A 26,217-nucleotide genomic window follows, 5' to 3' on the forward strand; every position below is an offset into this window, starting at 1 on the left:
TCTTCATCATTTCCCCGACAGACAAAAAAAAAAGAAATTTCCCAAAAACTGTTTTCCGAATGTTTTTCCCATTTCTTGTTGTAAAGTGTCCAGAAGTGGCTGGGGTCCGTCCCTGCGCCCACCCTCCGGCCTGCAGACCCCTGGAGATCACACAGAGCGATGGGCTACGATCGCCTACCTGCTGTGAATGCTAATCAGCCCGGAGTTCGCCTTTTTTTCCTCAGACAGGGGAACTGTTTCCTTCCAAATTTATTAGATCCTCCTCCAACTGCCTCTTTGTTAATAAAAAAAAGAATAAAAAAAAAAAAGAAAAACGGAGAAAAAGAAAAAAAATCCTTCTTTGTCACCCAAGTCCTGAGACTTCTTTTTTTTTAGAAAAAAAAATAAATAAATATCCCCCCCTGTGCTGCTGAGGAGGATATTGATCGTGTCGCCCCCTCCTCCTCCTCCTCCTCGTCTCTGCCTCTTCTGAGTGGTCTATTGATGAGTCCCCAGAGGCGCCGGGTCAGCCTGCCCGGAGGAAACCAGACACAATGCTGCCGGCTCCCAGAGCCATGCTGCCATCAGCAAGCAGACCACGTAAGGGAGAGAGGAGGAAGAAAAAGGGAGAAAAGAGTGATGGAAACAGGAGGGAGGGAGAGAGAGAGGGAAGGAGGCTCTGCCAGCCAGGAGGGGAGCAGCGGAGGCGCAGGCACTGCCAGCCAGGTTCATCAGCCCCACTTTAATTAGCTGCTCAGCTTAGACAGAAAACAATTGAATTTGAATGATCTGTCAGCGGCTGCTCTGAACCAGGGGGAGCGCTCAGATTACAGGCTGGTGATACAGCAGCGGCGGGGGCACAGTGACACCCACGGGGGCACTCCCTAGACTGGCACCCACACTGGCACAGTGACACCCACACTGGCACCCCCTAGACTGGCACCCACACTGGCACAGTGACACCCACACTGGCACTCTCTAGACTGGCACCCACACTGGCACAGTGAAACCCACACTGGCACTCCCTAGACTGGCACCCACACTGGCACACACTGCCACAGTAGCACAAACACTGGTACTCACACTGATACCAACATTGGTACTCACACTGCCACCCACACTGGTACCTACACTGGTACTCACACTGTCACAGTGGCACCTACACTAGCAAAGAAGCACTCACACTGGTACGAACACTGCCACAGCAGCACCAACACTGGTACTCACACTGATACCAACATTAGTACTCACACTGCCACCCACACTGGTACCTACACTGGCACTCACACTGGTACCCACACTGTCACAGTGGCACCCACACAGGCACAATGACACCTATACTAACACTCACACTGGTACGAACATTGCCACAGTGGCACCAACACTGGTACTCACACTGCCACTTACACTGGTATCAACACAGTGGCACCTACACTGGTAGTCACACTGGCACCAAGACTGGAACCTAGACTGGCTCCAACACAGTGGAGCTCACACTGGCACAGTGGCACCTACACTGGCAGTCACACTGGTAGAGAAGCACCTACACTGGAACCCAGACCGACACCAACACTGGTACCCACACTGCCACTTACACTGGTACCAACACTGGTACTCACACTGGCACTCACTGTTAACAATGGTACCCACACTGGCACCATGGCATCTACACTGGCACTCAAACTGGCACCTAAACTGGTACCCACACTGGCACTCACACTGTCACCAACAATGATACCCACACTGTCATGCATACTAGCACACACTAGTACCAACACTGGCACTCACACTGTCACCAACACTGGCACCCACACTGGTACCCACACTGGCACAGTGACATCTACACTGGCACTCACACTGGTACCAACATGGGCACTCACACTGGCAATAACCCTGGCACTCACACTGGCACTCATACTGGCACCCCCTAGACTGGAACCCACACTGGCATCCCCCAGATTGGCATCCACACTGGCACAGTGACACCAACACTGGCACAGTGACACCAACACTGGCACCTCCTAGACTGGCACAGTGACACCCACACTGGCACCCCCCAAACTGGCACCCACACTGGTACTCACACTGCCATCCTCACTGGCACCCCTTAGACTGGCACCCACACTGACAACCCCCAGACTGGCACCCACAATGGCACAGTGACACCCACACTGGCACCCCCTGACTGGCACCCACACTGGCTCAGTTACACCCACACTGGCACCCCCCAAACTGGCACCCACACTGGCACAATGACACCCACACTGGCACCCCCTAGACTGGCACCACACTGGTACTCACACTGCCATCCTCACTGACACCCCCCAGACTGGCACCCACAATGGCACAGTGACACCCACACTGGCACCCAGCAGACTGGACCCACACTGGCACAGTGATACCAACACTGGCAGCCCCTAGACTGGCACCAACACTGACACAGTGATACCAACACTGGCAGCCCCCAGACTGGCACCCACACTGACTGGCACAGTGATACCAACACTGGGATCCCCCACACTGGCATAGTAATACCAACACTGGCAGCCCCCAGACTGGACCCACACTGGCATTCCCTAGACTGGCACCCACACTGGTACTCACACTGCCATCCACACTCGCACCCCCCAAACTGGCACCCACACTGGCACAATGACACCCACACTGGCACCCCCCAGACTGGACCCACACTGGCACAGTGATACCAACACTGGCAGCCAGCAGACTGGCACCAACACTGACACAGTGATACCAACACTGGCAGCCCCTAGACTGGCACCCACACTGACTGGCACAGTGATACCAACACTGGCATCCCCCACACTGGCACAGTAATACCAACACTGGCAGCTCCCTGACTGGCACCCACACTGGCACAGTGACACCTACACTGGCACCCCCTGACTGGCACCCACACTGGCACAGTAACACCTACACTGGCACAGTGACACCTACACTGGAACAGTGACACCAACACTGGCATCCTCAGACTGGCACCCACACTGGCACAGTGACACAAACACTGCCACCCCCTAGACTGGCACCCACACTTGCATAGTGACATCCACACTAGCACCCCCAAGACTGGCATCCACACTGGCACAGTGACATCAACACTGGCACCCCCTAGACTGACACCCACACTGGCACAGTGACACCAACACTGGCACCCACACTTTTTCTCACACTGCCTAGACTGACACCCACACTGGCACAGTGACATCCACACTGGCACCCCCTAGACTGACACAAACACTGTCACAGTGACACCTACACTGGCACAGTGACACCAACACTGGCACCCACACTGGTACTCACTGCCTAGACTGGCACCCACACTGGCACAGTGACACCCACACTGGCACCCCCCTAGAATGCCACCCACACTGGCTCAGTGACACCCACACTGGCACCCCCTAGACTGGCACCCACACTGGCACAGTGACATCAACACTGGCACCCCCTAGACTGACACCCACACTGGCACAGTGACACCAACACTGGCACCCACACTTTTTCTCACACTGCCTAGACTGGCACCCACAGTGGCACAGTGACATCCACACTGGCACCCCCTAGACTGACACAAACACTGTCACAGTGACACCTACACTGGCACAGTGACACCAACACTGGCACCCACACCGGTACTCACACTGCCTAGACTGACTGGCACAGTGACACCCACGCTGGCACAGTGACACCCACACTGGCACCCCCTAGACTGGCACCCACACTGGCACAGTGACACCCACACTGGCACCCCATAGACTGGCACCCACATTGGCAAAGTAGCACCCACACTGGCACCCCCCAGACTGGACCCACACTGGCACAGTGATACCAACACTGGCAGCCCCCTAGACTGGCACCCACTCTGACTCAGTGACACCAGCACTGGAACCCACTAGAATGGGACCCAGACTGGAAGTGACACCCACACTGGCACCCCCCAGACTGGATGCACACTGGCAGAGTGACACCCACACTGGCAGTGACACCAACACTGGCACCCCCCAGACTGGCACCCACACTGGCACAGTGACACCAACACGGGCACCCCCCAGACTGGCACCCACACTGGCACAGTGATACCAACACTGGCAGCCCCCTGACTGTCACCCACCCTGGCACAGTGATACCAACACTGGCAGCCCCCAGACTGGCGCCCACACTGGCACAGTGACACCTACACTGGCACTCCCCAGACTGGCACTCACACAGGCATCCACACTGGCACAGTGACACCCACACTGGTACCCATACTGGCACAGTGACACCTACACTGGCATCCACACTGGCACAGTGACACCAACACTGGCACTCCCACCCACACTGGCACAGTGGCACCTACCTTGGCACCCAGACTGGTACTCACACTGCCACCAACACTGGCACCCACACAGACACAATGGCACTTACACTAGCACTGACACTGGTACGAACACTGCCACAGTAGCACCAACACTGGTACTGACACTGATACCAACATTGGTACACTTCCACCCACACTGGTAGCTACACTGGCACAGTGACACCAACACTGGCACTTCCTAGACTGGCACCCACACTGGCTCAGTGACACCCACACTGACACCCCCCAGACTGGCACCCACAATGGCACAATGACACCCACACTGGCACCCACCAGACTGGACACACACTGGCACAGTGATACCAACACTGGCAGTCCCCAGACTGGCACCAACAATGACACAGTGATACCAACACTGACAGCCCCCAGACTGGCACCCACACTTACTGGCACAGTGATACCAACACTGGGATCCCCCACACTGGCACAGTAATACCAACACTGGCAGCCCCCAGACTGGACCCACACTGGCATAGTGACACCCACACTGGCACCCCCTAGACTCCCTAGACTGGCACCACACTGGTACTCACACTGCCATCCACACTGGCACCCCCTAGACTGGCACCCACACTGGCTCAATGACACCCACACTGGCACCCCCCCAGACTGGCACCCACACTGGCACAATGACACCCACACTGGCACCCACCAGACTGGACCCACACTGGCACAGTGATACCAACACTGGCAGCCCGCAGACTGGCACCAACACTGACACAGTGATATCAACACTGGCAGCCCCCAGACTGGCACCCACACTGACTGGCACAGTGATACCAACACTGGCATCCAACACAGTGGCACAGTAATACCAACACTGGCAGCTCCCAGACTTGGCACCCACACTGGCACAGTGACACCTACCCTGGCACCCCATGACTGGCACCCACACAGGCACCCACACTGGCACAGTATCACCAACACTGGCACCCACACTGGCACAGTGACACCAAAACTGGCACTCCCTAAACTGGCACCCACACTGGCACAGTGACACCAACACTGGCACCCTCTAGACCGGCACCCACACTGGCACAGTGACACCCACACTGGCACTCTCTAGACTGGCACCCACACTGGCACAGTGACACCCACACTGGCACTCTCTAGACTGGCACCCACACTGGCACAGTGACACCCACACTGGCACTCCCTAGACTGGCACCCACACTGGCACAGTGACACCCACACTGGCAATCCCTAGACTGGCACCCACACTGGGACACACACTGGCACAGTGACACCAACACTGGCACCCCCTAGACTGGCACCCACACTGGCACAGTGACACCCACACTGGCACCTTCTAGACTGGCGCCCACACTGGCACAGTGATACCAACACTTTCAGCCTCCAGACTAGCACCCACACTGTCACAGTGATACCTACAATGGCACCCTTAAACTTGCACCCACATTGGCACAGTGACACCAACACTGGCACCCCCTAGACAGGCACCCACACTAGCACCCCCTAGACTGGCACCCACACTGGTACTCACACTGCCACCCACACTGGCACCCCCTAGACTGGCACCCATACTGGCTCAGTGACACCAACACTGGCACCCCCTAGACTGGCACCCACACTGGTACCCCCCAGACTGGACCTACGCTGGCACAGTGATTCCCACAATGGCACAGTGACACCAACACTGGCACCCCCCACACTGGCACCCACACTAACACAGTGATACCAACACTGGCAGCCCCCAGACTGGCACCCACACTAGCATAGTGATACCAAGACTGGCAGCCCCCAGACAGGCACCGACACTGGCACCCCTAGACTGGCACCCAGTTTGGCACAGTAACAACTACACTGGCACCTGCACTGGCACAGTGACACCTACACTGGCACCCGCACTGGCACAGTGGCACCTACGTTGGCAGCCACACTGGCACAGTGGCACATACCTTGGCACCCACACAGGCACCCAGACTGGTACTCACACTGCCACCTACACAGGTACAATGGCACTTACACTAGCACTCACACTGGTACGAACACTGCCACAGTAGCACCAACACTGGTACTCACACTGATACCAACATTGGTACTCACACTGCCTCCCACACTGGTACCTACACTGGCATCAAGACTGGCACTCACACTGGTACTCACACTGTCACAGTGGCACCTATACTGGCACCTACACTAGCAGAGAAGCACTCACACTGGTACGAACACTGCCACAGTAGCACCAACACTGGTACTCACACTGCCACTTACACTGGTATCAACACTGTCACAGTGGCACCTACACTGGTAATCACATTGGCACCAAGACTGGCACCCAGATTGGCTCCAACACTGGCACAGTGGCACCTACACTGGCACCAAGACTTGAGCTCACACTGGCAAAGTGGCACCTACACTGGCACCCACACTGGCAGAGAAGCACCTACACTGGAACCCAGACTGGCACCAACACTGGTACTCACACTGCCACTTACACTGGTACCAACACTGGTACTCACACTGGCATTCCCTGTTAACAACAAGGGTACCCACACTGGCACAGTGGCATCTACACTGGCACTCACACTGGCACCTAAACTGGTACCCACACTGGCACTCACACTGTCACCAACAATGATACCCACACTGTCATGCATACTAGCACACACTAGTACCAACACTGGCACTCACACTGTCACCAACACTGGCACCCACACTGGCACAGTGGCATCTACACTGGCACTCACACTGGTACCAACATGGGCACTCACACTAGCACTCACACTGGCACTCATACTGGCACCCACACTGGCACTAACCCTGGCACTCATACTGGCACCCCCTAGACTGGCACCCACACTGGAACTCCCTAGTCTGGAACCCACACTGGCACAGTGACACCCACACTGGCATCCCCCAGATTGGCATCCACACTGGCACAGTGACACCCACACTGGCACCCACTAGACTGGCACCCACACTGGTACTCACACTGCCATCCACACTGGCACCCCCTAGACTGGCACCCACACTAGCTCAGTGACACCCACACTGACAACCCCCAGACTGGCACCCACAATGGCACAGTGACACCCACACTGGCACCCACCAGACTGGACCCACACTGGCACAGTGATACCAACACTGGCAGCCCCCAGACTGGCACCAACACTGACACAGTGATACCAACACTGGCAGCCCCCAGACTGGCACCCACACTGACTGGCACAGTGATACCAACACTGGGATCCCCCACACTGGCACAGTAATACCAACACTGGCAGCCCCCAGACTGGACCCACACTGGCACCCCCTAGACTGGCACCCACACTGGTACTCACACTGCCATCCACACTGGCACCCCCTAGACTGGCACCCACACTGGCTCAGTTACACCCACACCGGCACCCCCCAAACTGGCAGCCACACTGGCACAATGACACCCACACTGGCACCCCCCCAGACTGGACCCACACTGGCACAGTGATACCAACACTGGCAGCCCGCAGACTGGCACCATCACTGACACAGTGATACCAACACTGGCAGCCCCCAGACTGGCACCCACACTGACTGGCACAGTGATACCAACACTGGCATCCCCCACACTGGCATAGTAATACCAACACTGGCACAGTGACACCTACACTGGCACCCCTGATTGGCACCCCTGATCGGCACCCACACTGGCACAGTAACACCTACACTGGCACCCACACTAGCACAGTGACGGCTACACTGACACAGTGACACCAACACTGGCACCCCCAAGACTTGCACCCACACTGGCACAGTGACACCAACACTGCCAACCCCTAGACTGGCAACCACACTGGCATAGTGACACCAACACTGCCACCCCCTAGACTGGCACCCACACTGGCACAGTGACACCAACACTGCCACCCCCTAGACTGGCAACCACACTGGCATAGTGACACCCACACTAGCACACACACTTTTACTCACACTGCCTAGACTGGCACCCACACTGGCACAGTGACATCCACACTTGCACCCTCTAGACTGACACCCACACTGGCACAGTGACACCAACACTGGCACCCACACTGGTACTCACACTGCCTAGACTGGCACCCACACTGGCACAGTGACACCCACACTGGCACCCCCTAGAATGGCACCCACACTGGCACAGTGACACCAACACTGACACCTCCTAGACTGGCACCCACACTGGCACAGTGACACCTACACTGGCACCCACACTGGCACAGTGACGCCTACACTGGCACAGTGACACCAACACTGGCACCCCCAAGACTGGCACCCACTGGCACAGTGACAACAACACTGCCACCCCCTAGACTGGCACCCACACTGGCACAGTGACACCAACACTGCCACCCCCTAGACTGGCACCCACACTGGCATAGTGACACCCACACTAGACACACACTTTTACTCACACTGCCTAGACTGGCACCCACACTGGCACAGTGACATCCACACTGGCACCCTCTAGACTGACACCCATACTGGCACAGTGACACCAACACTGGCACCCACACTGGTCTCACACTGCCTAGACTGGCACCCACACTGGCACAGTGACACCCACACTGGCACCCCCTAGAATGGCACCCACACTGGCACAGTGACACCAACACTGGCACCCCCTAGACTGGCACCCATACTCGCACCCCCTAGACTGGCAAAGTAGCACCCACACTGGCACCCCCCAGACTGGACCCACACTGGCACAGTGATACCAACACTGGCAGCCCCCTAGACTGGCACCCACACTGACTCAGTGACACCAGCACTGGAACCCACTAGACTGGGACCCAGACTGGAAGTGACACCCACACTGGCACCCCCCAGACTGGACCCACACTGTCACAGTGACACCCACACTGGCACAGTGACACCAACACAGGCACCCCCAGACTGGCACCCACACTGGCACAGTGATACCAACACTGGCAGCCCCCAGACTGGCACCTACACTGGCACAGTGATACCAACACTGGCAGCCCCCAGACTGGCACCCACACTGGCACAGTGACACCAACACTGGCACCCCCCAGACTGGCACTCACAGGCATCCACACTGGCACAGTGACACCCACACTGGCACCCATACTGGCACAGTGACACCAACACTGGCACCCCCACCCACACTGGCACAGTGGCACCTACCTTGGCACCCACACAGGCACCCAGACTGGTACTCACACTGCCACCAACACTGGCACCCACACAGGCACAATGGCACTTACACTGGTACGAACACTGCCACAGTAGCACCAACACTGGTACTCACACTGATACCAACATTGGTACACTGCTACCCACACTGGTACCTACACTGACACAGTGATACCAACACTGGCACCTCCTAGACTGGCACCCACACTGGCACAGTGACACCCACACTGACACCCCCCAGACTGGCACCCACAATGGCACAGTGACACCCACACTGGCACCCACCAGACTGGACCCACACTGGCACAGTGATACCAACACTGGCAGCCCCCAGAATGGCATCAACACTGACACAGTGATACCAACACTGGCAGCCCCCAGACTGGCACCCACACTTACTGGCACAGTGATACCAACACTGGGATCCCCCACACTGGCACAGTAATACCAACACTGGCAGCCCCCAGACTGGACCCACACTGGCACAGTGACACCCACACTGGCACCCCCTAGACTGGCACCACACTGGTACTCACACTGCCATCCACACTGGCACCCACACTGGCACAATGACACCCACACTGGCACCCACCAGACTGGACCCACACTGGCACAGTGATACCAACACTGGCAGCCCGCAGACTGGCACCAACACTGACACAGTGATACCAACACTGGCAGCCACCAGACTGGCACCCACACTGACTGGCACAGTGATACCAACACTGGCATCCCCCACACTGGCACAGTAATACCAACACTGGCAGCTCCCAGACTTGGCACCCACACTGGCACAGAGACACCTACACTGGCACCCCCTGACTGGCACCAACACAGGCACCCACACTGGCACAGTAACACCTACACTGGCACCCACACTGGGACAGTGACACCAACACTGGCACCCCAAAGACTGGCACCTTCACTGGCACAGTGACACCAACACTGCCACCCCCTAGACTGGCACCCACACTGGCACAGTGACACCCACACTAGCACCCCCAAGACTGGCATCCACACTGGCACAGTGACATCAACACTGGCACCCCCTAGACTGACACCCACACTGGCACAGTGACAACTACACTGGCACAGTGACACCATCACTGGCACCAACACTGTTACTCACACTGCCTAGACTGACACCCCCTAGAATGGCACCCACACTGGCACAGTGACACCAACACTGACACCACCTAGACTGGCACCCACACTGGCACAGTGACACCAACACTGGCACCCCCTAGACTGGCACCCACACTGGCACAGTGACACCCACACTGGTACCCCCTAGACTGGCACCCACATTGGCAAAGTAGCACCCACACTGGCACCCCCAGACTGGACCCACACTGGCACAGTGATACCAACACTGGCAGCCCCCTAGACTGGCACCCACACTGGTGCAGTGACACCAACACTGGAACCCACTAGACTGGGACCCAGACTGGAAGTGACACCCACACTGGCACCCCCAGACTGGACCCAGACTGGCACAGTGACACCCACACTGGCACAGTGACACCAACACTGGCATCCCCCAGACTGGCACCCACACTGGCACAGTGACACCAACACTGGCACCCCCCAGACTGGCACCCACACTGGCACAGTGATACCAACACTGGCAGCCCCCAGACTGGCACCCACACTGGCACAGTTATACCAACACTGGCACTCCCCAGACTGGCACTCACACAGGCATCCACACTGGCACAGTGACACCCACGCTGGCACCCATACTGGCACAGTGACACCTACACTGGCACCCACACTGGCACAGTGACACCAACACTGGCACTCCCACCCACACTGGCACAGTGGCACCTACCTTGGCACCCACACAGGCACCCAGACTGGTACTCACACTGCCACCAACACCAGCACCCACACAGGCACAATGGCACTTACACTAGCACTCACACTGGTACGAACACTGCCACAGTAGCACCAACACTGGTACTCACACTGATGCCAACATTGGTACACTGCCACCCACACTGGTACCCACACTGTCACAGTGGCACCCACACAAGCACAATGACACCTATACTAACACTCACACTGGTACGAACACTGCCACAGTGGCACCAACACTGGTACTCACACTGCCACTTACACTGGTACCAACACAGTCACAGTGGCACCTACACTGGTAGTTACACTGGCACCAAGACTGGCACCCAGACAGGCTCCAACACTGGCACAGTGGCACCTACACTGGCACCAAGACTGGAGCTCACACTGGTACCCACACTGGCATAGTGACACCTACACTGGCACCCACACTGGCAGAAAAGCATCTACACTGGAACCCAGACCGGCCCTAACACTGGTACTGTCACTTACACTGGTAATCACACTGGCACTCACACTGTCACCAACACTGGTACCCACAGTGGCATCTACACTGGCACTCACACTGGCACCTAAACTGGTACCACACTGGCGCTCACACTGTCACCAACAATGATACCCACACTGGCATCCATACTGGCACTCAACACTGGTACCAACACTCGCACTAACACGGGTACCCACACTGGCACCCAGACTGGTAACAACACTGGCACTTAAACTGGCACCAACACTGGCACCCACACTGGCAACCAGACTGGTATCCACACTGGTACCGACACTAGTACCCAGATTGGCACCAACACTGGTACCCACTGTCACCAACACTAGTACCTATACTGTCACCAACACTAGTACCTATACTGTCACCTACACTGGTACCACACTGGCACCAACACTGATACCAACATTGTCAATTACACTGGCACCAACACTGGTATATACAGTGGCTGCAACACTAGTTCCTACAGTGCCACCAACACTGGTACCACACTGGCACCAAGACTGGTACCTTGGCACCAACACTTTCACTCACACTGGCACCAACACTGACACAAACACACAACACTGGCACCTACACTGTCACACTGGCACCCAGACTGGAACTCACATTGCCACCAAGACTGGCATTCACACTGGCAACAACACTGGAAACCCGGCACTAACACTGGTATCCACACTGGCACCATCACTGGCACCAACATGGGCACTCACACTGGCATCCACACTGGCACTCACACTGTTACCAACACTGGTACCCTGGCATCAACACTAATACCACACACTGGCAACACTGTCACTTACACTGGCACAATCAATGACACTAGCATCTAAACTGGCACTCATACTGGCTTCACCACTGGCACCAACACTGACAATGACACTTATACTGGCACTCACACTGGCACACACTAGCACACACTGGCAGAGCACATCCACCCTGCACAAAACAAGCTTACAATAATACACCAATAAGTGCCCACAGAACACCAATCGGGAGGAGAAAAGAAGAGGGGGAACACTACAGTGAGCAGCAGGGACATCAATATGGACAAAGAAGGAATGTCAGGGCCAGACTTTATTAAGGTTACTTTATGGATGACACAGATGATAGATGGATAATAGATAGAAAGGTGATATATAGATAATAGATAGATAATAGGTAGATAATAGATAGGAAATAAATACATAATAGATAGTATATGTATTGCTAGATAATAGAACATACAGTGGGGCAAAAAAGTATTTAGTCAGTCAGCAATAGTGCAAGTTCCACCACTTAAAAAGATGAGAGGCGTCTGTAATTTACATCATAGGTAGACCTCAACTATGGGAGACAAACTGAGAAAAAAAAATCCAGAAAATCACATTGTCTGGTTTTTTTTTCATTTTATTTGCATATTATGGTGGAAAATAAGTATTTGGTCAGAAACAACATTTCATCTCAATACTTTGTGATATATCCTTTGTTGGCAATGACAGAGGTCAAACGTCTTCACAAGGTTGCCACACACTGTTGTTGGTATGTTGGCCCATTCCTCCATGCAGATCTCCTCTAGAGCAGTGATGTTTTTGGCTTTTCGCTTGGCAACACGGACTTTCAACTCCCTCCAAAGGTTTTCTATAGGGTTGAGATCTGGAGACTGGCTAGGCCACTCCAGGACCTTGAAATGCTTCTTACGAAGCCACTCCTTCGTTGCCCTGGCGGTGTGCTTTGGATCATTGTCATGTTGAAAGACCCAGCCACGTTTCATCATCAATGCCCTTGCTGATGGAAGGAGGTTTGCACTCAAAATCTCACGATACATGGCCCCATTCATTCTTTCATGTACCCGGATCAGTCGTCCTGGCCCCTTTGCAGAGAAACAGCCCCAAAGCATAATGTTTCCACCACCATGCTTTACAGTAGGTATGGTGTTTGATGGATGCAACTCAGTATTCTTTTTCCTCCAAACACGACAAGTTGTGTTTCTACCAAACAGTTCCAGTTTGGTTTCATCAGACCATAGGACATTCTCCCAAAACTCCTCTGGATCATCCAAATGCTCTCTAGCAAACTTCAGACGGGCCCGGACATGTACAGGCTTAAGCAGTGGGACACGTCTGGCACTGCAGGATCTGAGTCCATGGTGGCGTAGTGTGTTACTTATGGTAGGCCTTGTTACATTGGTCCCAGCTCTCTGCAGTTCATTCACTAGGTCCCCCCGCGTGGTTCTGGGATTTTTGCTCACCGTTCTTGTGATCATTCTGACCCCACGGGGTGGGATTTTGCGTGGAGCACCAGATCGAGGGAGATTATCAGTGGTCTTGTATGTCTTCCATTTTCTAATTATTGCTCCCACAGTTGATTTCTTCACTCCAAGCTGGTTGGCTATTGCAGATTCAGTCTTCCCAGCCTGGTGCAGGGCTACAATTTTGTTTCTGGCGTCCTTTGACAGCTCTTTGGTCTTCACCATAGTGGAGTTTGGAGTCACACTGTTTGAGGGTGTGCACAGGTGTCTTTTTATACTGATAACAAGTTTAAACAGGTGCCATTACTACAGGTAATGAGTGGAGGAAAGAGGAGACTCTTAAAGAAGAAGTTACAGGTCTGTGAGAGCCAGAAATCTTGATTGCTTGTTTCTGACCAAATACTTATTTTCCACCATAATATGCAAATAAAATGAAAAAAAAAACAGACAATGTGATTTTCTGGATCTTTTTTTCTCAGTTTGTCTCCCATAGTTGAGGTCTACCTATGATGTAAATTACAGACGCCTCTCATCTTTTTAAGTGGTGGAACTTGCACTATTGCTGACTGACTAAATACTTTTTTGCCCCACTGTATATAGATAATAGATAGATGGATAGATAATAGATGATAGATAGATAGATGATAGATAGATATGAGACAGATAGAATATATAGATAAATTGAAAGAAATGGGATAGACAAATGTGCCTGATAGATATGAGCGATAGATACAAAGTACATAAACTTGACATAGAGCTCGTTATCTAATAGAGAGAATAGGAAATAGACAAGTAAATCGATGTATGCGAGATAGATAAGTATGAGATGGATATGTAGTCATCTAATAGAGAAAATTGTACAGAAAACTATGACAGATATATCAATCCTGGATATGTCACTTTTCCATATTCCTATCCTTACAATTACTTCAGTAATGCTAATGTTTATTTGGCCTTGACATTAAAGCTTTTTTAAACTTTTTTTGATGTTTGAATTTTATTTTCATTGAATACGAGACAGATAAATTGCTACATGATACATAATTGTCTAATAGAGAAAATTGTTTAGAAAACCTTTTATACAGAAATAACAAGCCAAAAAGGTTTTATGCACATTTAAAAAAATACCTGATAGAGTTGTGAAACATTTACAGAAATATAAATCTTTTCAGTGCAGTGCAAAAGTTTTAGGCAGGTGTAGAAAACATGCTACAAAGAATGCTTTAAAAAAATCATCATCGGTATCTCACTATCGCTCGTCTCCTCCATCATCAGCATCTGATGACTGCTCATCACCTCCATCATCAGTGTCTGGTGACTGCTCATCTCCTACATCATCAGTATCTAGTGACTGCTCATCTCCTCCATCATCAGTATCTGGTGACTGCTCATCTCCTCCATCATCAGTATCTGGTGACTGCTCATCGCCTCCCTCATCAGTATCTGGTGACTGCTCATCGCCTTCATCATCAGTATCTGATGACTGCTCATCACCTCCATCATCAGTATCTGGTGACTGCTCATGTCCTCCATCATCAGTATCTGGTGACTGCTCATCTCCTCCATCATCAGTATCTGGTGACTCCTCATCTCCCCCATCATCAGTATCTGGTGACTGCTCATCTCCCCCATCATCAGTATCTGGTGATCACTCATCTCCCCCATCATCAGTATCTGGGGACTGCTCATCACCTCCATCATCAGTATCTGGTGACTGCTCATCTCCTCCATCATCAGTATCTGTTGACAGCTCATTCCCTCCATCATCAGTATCTGGTGACTGCTCATCACCTCCATCATCAGTATCATCATCATGATATTAGTGTCTGATCCATAGATATCACTCATCATCATCATTATATCAGTGTCTGATCTATAGAGATCACTCATCATTATATCAGTATCTGATCTATAAATATTACTCATCATCATCATTATATCAGTATCTGAACTATAGATATCACTCATCATTATATCAGTGTCTGATCTATAGAGACCACTCATCATCATCATTATATCAGTATCTGATCTATAGATATCACTCATCATCATCATTATATCAATGTCTGATCTATAGATATCACTCATCATCATTATATCAGTATCTGATCTATAGAGATCACTCATCATCATCATTATATCAGTGTCTGATCTATAGAGATCACTCATCATCATCATTATATCAGTGTCTGATCTATAGAGATCACTCATCATCATCATTATATCAGTGTCTGATCTATAGAGATCACTCATCATCATCATTATATCAGTGTCTGATCTATAGAGATCACTCATCATCATCATTATATCAGTGTCTGATCTATAGATATCAGTCATCATCATATCAGTGTCTGATCTATAGATATCACTCATCATCATTATATCAGTGTCTGATCTATAGATATCACTCATCATCATCATCACCATCATTATATGAGTGTCTTATCTATAGATATCACACATCATCATCATTATATCAGTGTCTGATCTATAGATATCAGTCATCATCATATCAGTGTCTGATCTATAGATATCACTCATCATCATTATATCAGTGTCTGATCTATAGATATCACTCATCATCATCATCACCATCATTATATCAGTGTCTGATCTATAGATATCAGTCATCATCATATCAGTGTCTGATCTATAGATATCACTCATCATCATTATATCAGTATCTGATCTATAGATATCACTCATCATCATCATTAAATCAGTGTCTGATCTATAGATATTACTCATCATCATTATATCAGTGTCTGATCTATAGATATCACTCATCATCATCATTATATCAGTATCTGATCTATAGATATCACTCATCATCATCATATCAGTGTCTGATCTATAGATATCACTCATCATCATCATTCTATCAGTGTCTGATCTATAGATATCACTCATCATCATTCTATCAGTGTCTGATCTATAGATATCACTCATCATCATCATTCATCATTATATCAGTGCCTGATCTATAGATATCACTCATCATCATTATATCAGTGTCTGATCTATAGATATCACTCATCATCATCATTATATCAGTATCTGATCTATAGATATCACTCATCATCATCATCATATCAGTGTCTGATCTATAGATATCACTCATCATCATATCAGTGTCTAATCTATAGATATCACTCATCATCATATCAGTGTCTGATCTATAGATATCACTCATCATCATCATCATATCATTGTCTGCTCTATAGATATCACACATCATCATCATTATATCAGTGTCTGATCTATAGAGATCACTCATCATCATCATTATATGAGTGTCTGATCTATAGATATCACTCATCATCATTATATCAGTATCTGATCTATAGATATCACTCATCATCATCATTCTATCAGTGTCTGATCTATAGAAATCACTCATCATCATCATTCTATCAGTATCTGATCTATAGATATCACTCATCATTATATCAGTGTCTGATCTATAGATATCACTCATCATCATATCAGTGTCTGATCTATAGATATCACTCATCACCATCATTATATCAGTGTCTGATCTATAGATATCACGCATCATTATATCAGTGTCTGATCTATAGATATCACTCATCATCATCATTATATCAGTGTCTGATCTATAGATATCACTCATCATCATCATCATTATATCAGTGTCTGATCTATAGATATCACTCATCATTATATCAGTGTCTGATCTATAGATATCACTCACCATCATTATATCAGTGTCTGATCTATAGATATCACTCATCATCATCATTATATCAGTGTCTGATCTATAGATATCACACATCATCATCATTATATCAGTGTCTGATCTATAGATATCACTCATCATCATAATTATATCAGTGTCTGATCTATAGATATCACTCATCATTATATCAGTGTCTGATCTATAGATATCACTCACCATCATTATATCAGTGTCTGATCTATAGATATCACTCATCATCATCATCATTATATCAGTGTCTGATCTATAGATATCACTCATCATCATCATTATATCAGTGTCTGATCTATAGATATCACTCATCATCATCATTATATCAGTGTCTTATCTATAGATATCACTCATCATCATAATTATATCAGTGTCTGATCTATAGATATCACACATCATCATCAATCCCTGTCTGATCTATAGATATCACTCATCATCATCATCATCATACCAGTGTCTGATCTATAGATATCACACATAATCATCATTATATCAATATCTGATCTATAGATATCACTCATCATCATCATTATATCAGTGTCTGATCTATAGATATCACTCATCATCATTATATCAGTATCTGATCTATAGATATCACTCATCATCATCATTATATCAGTGTCTGATCTAAAGATATCACTCATCATCATCATTATATCAGTGTCTGATCTATAGATATCACTCATCATCATCATTATATCAGTGTCTGATCTATAGATATCACTCATCATCATCATCAATCAGTGTCTGATCTATAGATATCACTCATCATCATCATCATCATATCAGTGTCTGATCTACAGATATCACTCATCATCATCATTATATCCGTATCTGATCTATAGATATCACTCATCATCATCATTATATCAGTGTCTGATCTATAGATATCACTCATCATCATCATTATATCCGTATCTGATCTATAGATATCACTCATCATCATCATTATATCAGTATCTGATCTATAGATATCACTCATCATCATCATTATATCAGTGTCTGATCTATAGATATCACTCATCATCATCATTATATCAGTGTCTGATCTATAGATATCACTCATCATCATCATTATATCAGTGTCTGATCTATAGATATCACTCATCATCATCATCATATCAGTGTCTGATCTATAGATATTACACATCATCATCAATCAGTGTCTGATCTATAGATATCACTCATCATCATCATCATCATCATACCAGTGTCTGATCTATAGATATCACACATCATCATCATTATATCAGTATCTGATCTATAGATATCACTCATCATCATCATTATATCAGTGTCTGATCTATAGATATCACTCATCATCATCATTATATCCGTATCTGATCTATAGATATCACTCATCATCATCATTATATCAGTATCTGATCTATAGATATCACTCATCATCATCATTATATCAGTGTCTGATCTATAGATATCACTCATCATCATCATTATATCAGTGTCTGATCTATAGATATCACTCATCATCATCATTATATCAGTGTCTGATCTATAGATATCACTCATCATCATCATTATATCAGTGTCTGATCTATAGATATCACTCATCATCATCATTATATCAGTGTCTGATCTATAGATATCACTCATCATCATTATATCAGTGTATGATCTATAGATATCACTCATCATCATTATATCAGTGTCTGATCTATAGATATCACTCATCATCATCATTATATCAGTATCTGATCTATAGATATCACTCATCATCATCATTATATCAGTGTCTGATCTATAAATATCACTCATCATCATTATATCAGTGTATGATCTATAGATATCACTCATCATCATTATATCAGTGTCTGATCTATAGATATCACTCATCATCATCATTATATCAGTATCTGATCTATAGATATCACTCATCATCATCATTATATCAGTATCTGATCTATAGATATCACTCATCATCATTATATCAGTGTCTGATCTATAGATATCACACATCATCATCATCATATCAGTATCTGATCTATAGATATCACTCATCATCATTATATCATTGTCTGATCTATAGATATCACACAACATCATTATATCAGTGTCTTATCTATAGATATCACACATCATCATCATCATATCAGTATCTGATCTATAGATATCACTCATCATCATTATATCAGTGTCTGATCTATAGATATCACTCATCATCATTATATCAGTGTCTTATCTATAGATATCACTCATCATCATATCAGTGTCTGATCTATAGATATCACTCATCATCATATCAGTGTCTGATCTATAGATATCACTCATCATCATCATATCAGTGTCTTATCTATAGATATCACTCATCATCATCATTATATCAGTGTCTGATCTATAGATATCACTCATCATCATTATATCAGTGTCTTATCTATAGATATCACTCATCATCATCATATCAGTGTCTTATCTATAGATATCACTCATCATCATCATTATATCAGTGTCTGATCTATAGATATCACTCATCATCATTATATCAGTGTCTGATCTATAGATATCACTCATCATCATCATATCAGTGTCTTATCTATAGATATCACTCATCATCATCATTATATCAGTGTCTGATCTATAGATATCACTCATCATCATCATCATCATATCATTGTCTGATCTATAGATATCACACATCATCATCATTATATCAGTGTCTGATCTATAGAGATCACTCATCATCATTATATCAGTGTCTGATCTATAGATATCACTCATCATCATTATATCAGTATCTGATCTATAGATATCACTCATCATCATCATTCTATCAGTGTCTGATCTATAGAAATCACTCATCATCATCATTCTATCAGTATCTGATCAATAGATATCACTCATCATTATATCAGTGTCTGATCTATAGATATCACTCATCACCATCATTATATCAGTGTCTGATCTATAGATATCACGCATCATTATATCAGTGTCTGATCTATAGATATCACTCATCATCATCATTATATCAGTGTCTGATCTATAGATATCACTCATCATCATCATCATTATATCAGTGTCTGATCTATAGATATCACTCATCATTATATCAGTGTCTGATCTATAGATATCACTCACCATCATTATATCAGTGTCTGATCTATAGATATCACTCATCATCATCATTATATCAGTGTCTGATCTATAGATATCACTCATCATCATCATTATATCAGTGTCTGATCTATAGATATCACTCATCATCATCATTATATCAGTGTCTAATCTATAGATATCCCTCATCATCAGCATTATATCAGTGTCTTATCTATAGATATCACTCATCATCATAATTATATCAGTGTCTGATCTATAGATATCACACATCATCATCAATCCCTGTCTGATCTATAGATATCACTCATCATCATCATCATCATCATCATACCAGTGTCTGATCTATAGATATCACACATAATCATCATTATATCAATATCTGATCTATAGATATCACTCATCATCATCATTATATCAGTGTCTGATCTATAGATATCACTCATCATCATTATATCAGTATCTGATCTATAGATATCACTCATCATCATCATTATATCAGTGTCTGATCTATAGATATCACCCATCATCATCATTATATCAGTGTCTGATCTATAGATATCACTCATCATCATCATTATATCAGTGTCTGATCTATAGATATCACTCATCATCATCATCAATCAGTGTCTGATCTATAGATATCACTCATCATCATCATCATATCAGTGTCTGATCTACAGATATCACTCATCATCATCATATCAGTGTCTGATCTATAGATATTACACATCATCATCAATCAGTGTCTGATCTATAGATATCACTCATCATCATCATCATCATCATACCAGTGTCTGATCTATAGATATCACACATCATCATCATTATATCAGTATCTGATCTATAGATATCACTCATCATCATCATTATATCAGTGTCTGATCTATAGATATCACTCATCATCATCATTATATCCGTATCTGATCTATAGATATCACTCATCATCATCATTATATCAGTGTCTGATCTATAGAGATCACTCATCATCATCATTATATCAGTGTCTGATCTATAGATATCACTCATCATCATCATTATATCAGTGTCTGATCTATAGATATCACTCATCATCATCATCATTATATCAGTGTATGATCTATAGATATCACTCATCATCATTATATCAGTGTCTGATCTATAGATATCACTCATCATCATCATCATTATATCAATATCTGATCTATAGATATCACTCATCATCATCATTATATCAGTGTCTGATCTATAAATATCACTCATCATCATATCAGTATCTGATCTATAGATATCACTCATCATCATCATTATATCAGTATCTGATCTATAGATATCACTCATCATCATTATATCAGTGTCTGATCTATAGATATCACACATCATCATCATCATATCAGTATCTGATCTATAGATATCACTCATCATCATTATATCATTGTCTGATCTATAGATATCACACATCATCACCATCATATCAGTGTCTGATCTATAGATATCACTCATCATCATTATATCAGTGTCTGATCTATAGATATCACTCATCATCATCATTATATCAGTGTCTGATCTATAGATATCACTCATCATCATTATATCAGTGTCTTATCTATAGATATCACTCATCATCATATCAGTGTCTGATCTATAGATATCACTCATCATCATATCAGTGTCTGATCTATAGATATCACTCATCATCATCATATCAGTGTCTTATCTATAGATATCACTCTTCATCATCATTATATCAGTGTCTGATCTATAGATATCACTCATCATCATTATATCAGTGTCTTATCTAGAGATATCACTCATCATCATCATATCAGTGTCTTATCTATAGATATCACTCATCATCATCATTATATCAGTGTCTGATCTATAGATATCACTCATCATCATTATATCAGTGCCTGATCTATAGATATCACTCATCATCATATCAGTGTCTTATCTATAGATATCACTCATCATCATCATTATATCAGTGTCTGATCTATAGATATCACTCATCATCATTATATCAGTGTCTGATCTATAGATATCACTCATCATCATCATTATATCAGTGTCTGATCTATAGATATCACTCATCATCATCATATCAGTGTCTGATCTATAGATATCACACATCATCATCATTATATTAGTGTCTGATCTATAGATATCACTCATCATCATCATTATATCAGTATCTGATCTATAGATATCACTCATCATCATTATATCAGTGTCTGATCTATAGATATCACTCATCATCATCATTATATTAGTGTCTGATCTATAGATATCACTCATCATCATTATATCAGTGTCTGATCTATAGATATCACTCATCATCATCATTATATCAGTGTCTGATCTATAGATATCACTCATCATCATTATATCAGTGTCTGATCTATAGATATCACAAATCATCATCATTATATCAGTGTCTGATCTATAGATATCACTCATCATCATATCAGTGTCTGATCTATAGATATCACTCATCATCAACATTATATTAGTGTCTGATCTATAGATATCACTCATCATCATCATATCAGTGTCTGATCTATAGATATCACTCATCATCATCATTCTATCAGTATCTGATCTATAGATATCACTCATCATCATCATTATATCAGTATCTGATCTATAGATATCACTCATCATTATATCAGTGTCTGATCTATAGATATCACTCATCATCATCATTCTATCAGTGTCTGATCTATAGATATCACTCATCATCATCATCATTATATCAGTGTCTGATCTAAAGATATCACTCATCATCATCATTATATTAGTGTCTGATCTATAGATATCACTCATCATCATTATATCAGTGTCTGATCTATAGATATCACACATCATCATCATTATATCAGTGTCTGATCTATAGATATCACTCATCATCATTATATCAGTGTCTGATCTAAAGATATCACTCATCATCATCATTATATCAGTGTCTGATCTATAGATATCACTCATCATCATCATTATATCAGTGTCTGATCTATAGATATCACTCATCATCATTATATCAGTGTCTGATCTATAGATATCACACATCATCATCATTATATCAGTGTCTGATCTATAGATATCACTCATCATCATCATTATATCAGTGTCTGATCTATAGATATCACTCATCATGATCATTATATCAGTGTCTGATCTATAGATATCACTCATCATCATTATATTAGTGTCTGATCTATAGATATCACTCATCATCATATCAGTGTCTGATCTATAGATATCACACATCATCATCATTATATCAGTGTCTGATCTATAGATATCACTCATCATCATCATTATATCAGTGTCTGATCTATAGATATCACTCATCATCATTATATCAGTGTCTGATCTATAGATATCACTCATCATCATATCAGTGTCTGATCTATAGATATCACTCATCATCAACATTATATTAGTGTCTGATCTATAGATATCACTCATCATCATCATATCAGTGTCTGATCTATAGATATCACTAATCATCATCATTATATCAGTGTCTGATCTATAGATATCACACATCATCATCATTATATCAGTGTCTGATCTATAGATATCACTCATCATCATCATATCAGTGTCTGATCTATAGATATCACTCATCATCATCATCATTATATCAGTGTCCGATCTATAGATATCACACATCATCATCATTATATCAGTGTCTGATCTATAGATATCACTCATCATCATCATTATATCAGTGTCTGATCTATAGATATCACACATCATCATCATTATATTAGTGTCTGATCTATAGATATCACTCATTATCAGCATTATATCAGTGTCTGATCTATAGATATCACACATCATCATCATTATATCAGTGTCTGATCTATACATATCACTCATCATCATCATTATATCAGTGTCTGATCTATAGATATCACACATCATCATCATATCAGTGTCTGATCTATAGATATCACACATCATCATCATTATATCAGTGTCTGATCTATAGATATCACTCACCATCATCATTATATCAGTGTCTGATCTATAGATATCACTCATCATCATTATATCAGTGTCTGATCTATAGATATCACTCATCATCATATCAGTGTCTGATCTATAGATATCACTCATCATCAACATTATATTAGTGTCTGATCTATAGATATCACTCATCATCATCATATCAGTGTCTGATCTATAGATATCACTCATCATCATCATTCTATCAGTATCTGATCTATAGATATCACTCATCATCATCATATCAGTGTCTGATCTATAGATATCACTCATCATCATCATTATATCAGTATCTGATCTATAGATATCACTCATCATTATATCAGTATCTGATCTATAGATATCACTCATCATCATCATTCTATCAGTGTCTGATCTATAGATATCACTCATCATCATCATCATCATTATATCAGTGTCTGATCTATAGATATCACTCATCATCATCATTATATCAGTGTCTGATCTATAGATATCACTCATCATCATATCAGTGTCTGATCTATAGATATCACTCATCATCATTATATCAGTGTCTGATCTATAGATATCACTCATCATCATCATATGAGTGTCTGATCTATAGATATCACACATCATCATCATTTCAGTGTCTGATCTATAGAGATCACTCCTCATCATCATTATATCAGTGTCTGATCTATAGATATCACTCATCATCATCATCATTATATCAGTATCTGATCTATATATATCACTCATCATCATAATTATATCAGTGTCTGATCTATAGATATCACACATCATCATTATATCAGTGTCTGATCTATAGATATCACTCATCATCATCATTATATCAGTATCTGATCTATATATATCACTCATCATCATAATTATATCAGTGTCTGATCTATAGATATCACTCATCATCATCATATCAGTGCCTGATCTATAGATATCACTCATCATCATCATTATATCAGTGTCTGATCTATAGATATCACTCATCATCATCATTATATCAGTGTCTGATCTATAGATATCACTCATCATCATTATATCAGTGTCTGATCTATAGATATCACTCATCATCATCATTCTATCAGTATCTGATCTATATATATCACTCATCATGATCATATCAGTGTCTGATCTATAGATATCACTCATCATCATCATTATATCAGTGTCTGATCTATAGAGATCACTCATCATCATCATTATATCAGTGTCTGATCTATAGATATCACTCATCATCATCATATCAGTGTCTGATCTATAGAGATCACTCATCATCATCATTATATCAGTGTCTGATCTATAGATATCACTCATCATCTTCATTATATCAGTGTCTAATCTATAGATATCAATCATCA

The 26,217-nt window shown here is 44.8% G+C and overlaps 1 protein-coding gene across 12 annotated transcripts in view; it reads right to left on the minus strand.

The window, feature by feature from the left end:
- ZBTB20 (zinc finger and BTB domain containing 20) overlaps window positions 1-26,217 on the minus strand; it is a 1,106,032-nt gene that overhangs the window by 118,542 nt on the left and 961,273 nt on the right. Inside the window, exon 1 of one of the 12 annotated variants that reach the window (XM_073577077.1) lies at window positions 179-13,127. The exons of the other annotated variants lie outside the window; for them this stretch is intronic. The gene's annotated coding sequence lies outside the window, so the exon portion shown is untranslated. Of the gene's footprint in view, window positions 1-178; window positions 13,128-26,217 lie in introns of those variants that run through there. 12 annotated transcript variants of the gene reach the window in all.

This window comes from Dendrobates tinctorius, unplaced genomic scaffold, assembly GCF_039654945.1.
Source record: "Dendrobates tinctorius isolate UK_male_01 unplaced genomic scaffold, ASM3965494v1 ptg000054l, whole genome shotgun sequence".
In the NCBI taxonomy this organism is placed as follows: domain Eukaryota; kingdom Metazoa; phylum Chordata; class Amphibia; order Anura; family Dendrobatidae; genus Dendrobates; species Dendrobates tinctorius.